Source organism: Mandrillus leucophaeus, unplaced genomic scaffold, assembly GCF_000951045.1.
Source record: "Mandrillus leucophaeus isolate KB7577 unplaced genomic scaffold, Mleu.le_1.0 Scaffold704, whole genome shotgun sequence".
NCBI classification, from domain to species: domain Eukaryota; kingdom Metazoa; phylum Chordata; class Mammalia; order Primates; family Cercopithecidae; genus Mandrillus; species Mandrillus leucophaeus.
The window spans coordinates 1,202,025-1,206,015 of record NW_012107631.1 but is presented as its reverse complement, the minus strand read 5'-3'; positions in this window follow the sequence as shown (position 1 = coordinate 1,206,015).

The following is a 3,991-nucleotide window of genomic DNA, read 5'->3' as shown; positions in this document are numbered from 1 at the left end:
TTGGCAACAAGAGCGAAACTCCATCTCAAAATAAATAAATAAATAAATACAAATAAAAGGTTTGTATTATCCTGTAGTAGTGGGGAGCCAATGGAAGTTTTCAGCAGAGGAATGACATGATCACAAGTGCATTTTAGAAACATCACGTTTGCTATCTGTTTAAAAGGTAAATTGTAGACAAAGAAGACAAAACAGAGAGAAAAGTTGGGTGGTTCAAGTGAGGGATGACAAAGAGCCAAACTAAAGTAGAAGGAAAAGATTGGCAAGGCAACAACAGATTATATAGACCAGTAGTTATTATATAGACCATAAGATTACATAGAACAGTGGTTCCCAACAGAGTGACATTGCCTCCAGTGCCGTTAAAATATTTTTTTAAAAAGAAAACATTGGTTTTTAAAAACTTTGAAAACAACCTATAAAAATTTTTAAGGTAATCTACAAATCTTAGTGATTTATTCACTTTGAAGGTAACAATACATACATTTATAATTCTAAATATAAGATTACAGATAACTTCTGTATTTTAAATAATGACCAGGAGAAATTTTAATTTATCCCCAGTGTGACTAGATAAAAATCTAAAGTTCTCAGCCTGGAAACAACTTCATTTTACATTTAAGCTCCAAATACTTATAGTATGGTTTTATTATACATTGAATTTTCCAGGAACAGTTAACACTGTAAGAAAAGAATATATATTGTTTTGTTTGGAACTTTACCAAAATTTTACCTCTGGTAACTATGCCACTCATTCTACTCAGATCATCAATAGTATCAGTTTGCATTTGTAGTTGTTACATTTGCAGTGATTCTTATTTCAAAATGTCTAATATTTTTTAAAAAATTATTTCAACATTCATTTGAATATTGGTCTAACCTCTCTTAAATCCTAGCTTATTTATAAGTAGGCAGAAGAATATCACCACTTCATTGGGTTTCCTATCGGAGTTATGCCCAAGTATTTATATGTAGTGCTATACATTAAATAATATTCTTCTTTTATTTATCCTTTAATATTCTCATTGATATAGTATGTACTTTTAAGATTATGTATCAAGATGCATTTTGTAAAATAAAAAAGGCTTTATAAAATATTTGTTTTGAAGAGGAAACATTGGTTTTTTGAAAGTTTGAAAACAACTTGTATAAATTTTTAAGAGAATCTACAAGTCTTGGTGATTTATTCACTATGAAGGTAAGAATACAGACATAATTCTAAGTGGCATAACATCACAGAAAACTTATTTAAAATTTTTTTCTCTTTTGAATTTAATATTTCAGATATATGGTGTTTAGTCAGCTTCTATATTTTAAGTAATGACCAAAAGAAATTCTAATAATTCTTAATTAAAGAGTCAAGTTTGATTATGATGAAGTGAAAAAATACCTAGAAAAAGAATAGAATAAGATACCTCTCTGTTTCAATCTTATTTGCTTGAAATTATTGTCTTTTAAAAGGAAGTTATGATAAATATTTAAATTAGCAATGTTACCTAATATCCTTTTTTAATGTACATTATTTCCACTTTGGAGGTGACATGGAAGATGTTTGCAGGGATTCTTGTCAAAATGTTCTTGCCCAAGATGGGTTCTCAACCAAGACTGGAATTCAGTCAAGAAATGGGAGCAGCTGCAATTGTAGCCACCATCCAAATTCAATTAATTTCAATTAAATTTAACACAGTTCAATAAATGTTTATTAATGTGCTTTTCTGTAGTACTCACTTTGTCTTCCAAACAGGGCTACCTCCAAAGCCAGAAATTTCCCTTAAAAAAATTTGCAATACTGGCACATTGACAGGCAATCTATTGCATGTCCATGGCAGAGGTTCAGCAGATAGAGGTAGGCCAACGTTTGGGTACATGACCCAGGCTTCTCTCTTTTATAAGTCCCACCCAGTGAGTTAAAATACAGAGGTCAATAAGATGGCTCTGAGCACTGTGTGGAATGTTCAAATACAAAATTGAGTATCAAATTTAGTTTATATCCCCATATGAAAGCTAAGGAAGAGAGTACTAGAGATGTTATGTACTTTGAAATAGAAATTTAGCATATTACCTTGGAGTGAAAAAAAAAGAAGTTAAGGAGCTTAACTAGGAAGATAAAGTCAAGCCAGTGTCAAACCACGTGGCCTGAACAGTGTGGGTAGCGACAGGATAAAGGAGTTGGGTGCAGGGCACACACCAAAGGATGCCCATACTGAACTTCAATAGAAGCCCAGTAGAGAAATGTGTGACATCAGGCGATACTTTAACGCCCAAAATATTGATGTGGGTGACATTTACAAAGGGGTGAGATTCAAAATGGTTTGCAACCAGTATGGTACAAAAACTGATCAGTGTTCAATAATCAGAGGCTGCCACATGTAAACAACTAATAGAGCTGTGTTGTTGCAGACTGCCTGAATACAAGCCCTGCATCTTCATAAGAAAACTAAAGACATTTCAAGGTTTCTGATAATCTCCACAACCACCCTCCAGAGTATGTGCTATCACTCAAAAATTGTTCGATAACTTCCAAACTTCATCATAAGGAATGGAAGCTTCTTTAAAATAGGAAAATTACTGCTAGCTATATAAACTGAGTTTATTCATTATTTATTACATGCATATTTTTGGAGTATGTAATGAGTGCTTCTAGGCACTGTTCTGAGAACTGAGGAAGCAATGGTGAAGAAGACAGACTTGGGCTCTATTTTCATGAAATGTGTTGTTCCCACTACTTTGTTAAATCAACTAACTCTAGTGTGAAAATCTAGATTTCTTTTTTAATTGAATTTACATATTTTAATATTAAATACAGCAAACACATACTCAACAAAACAGAACAGCATAAAAACCTGTGCACCTATTACTCAGCCTCACAAATCCTAACATTAGGTTTCTTTTTTAATGTTCTTTTGCATATAATTAAAGTGTACCATTGGATAATTATGTATACACCCTTGAAACCATCATTACTATCAAGAAAATGAACACATTCATTATTCTCAAAAGTTTTCTCATGTCCTTTTGTAATCGTCTATTCACTTGCCGCCCTTAAACCATCCCATCCTCAGGCAACCATTAATTTAATTTCTGTCACTACAGACTAATTTAAATTTTCTAGATTTCATATAAATGGAATCATAAAGTTGGTGCTCTTTTAATTTGGCTTCTTTCACTGTGCATAACTAATGTGAGATTCATCCATGTTATTGTAAGTATCAATAATTCATTCCTTTTTGTTTTTTTGTGAGTAGTATTCCATAGTATGGATATAAAACAGTTCTGTTCCAAATGGCTCTGACCTTCCTCCTAAGACCCGTGGAATAGCCTAAACATACTATTTTTTTGGCAACAGATTAAGCACAAGAGCAAGCAAATGTAAATCATGTAAATTCTGTTTAATATACTGCTTGCCTAAGATCTGCCATTATGCTATAAACCAAAGCAAATCACATACTAAAGCCACGGGGCATGGAATTACACCCCAAACAAAGTGAAAGGTCCCTGCAAAGTGGCATGGCAAAAGACTTGTGTAAAGGAAGGTCTGAAGAAATGGGGCTATTGATACAATCTACCAGGAACTGACATACCACCATTTCTTTAAACACTCCCTATGAGGATGTTTTTAGTCTTGTGCTATTACAAACAATGCAGCAATGACTGAGCACATTGTCATCTTCCACACAGGCCAGTATATCTGTAGGATAAATCTTTAGAAGTGAAATTCTTGGTTAAAGGATATAGGTTTTTGTAATTGTGATAGGCGTTGCCAAAGCACTATTCAGACATAATTGATTGTAACGATTTATATTTCCACCAACGATGTTGGGACTATGTTATCATTAAAAAATTTTTTCCAGTCTTACATGTGAAATGTAATCTTTGTATGGCTCTGATTTGTATTTTTCTTGTTAAAAATAAGATTGACAATCTTTTTATGTTTAAAAGCCATTTACATTTCCTTTTTAGAATCCATCTGTTCAGATCTTTTGCTCATTTT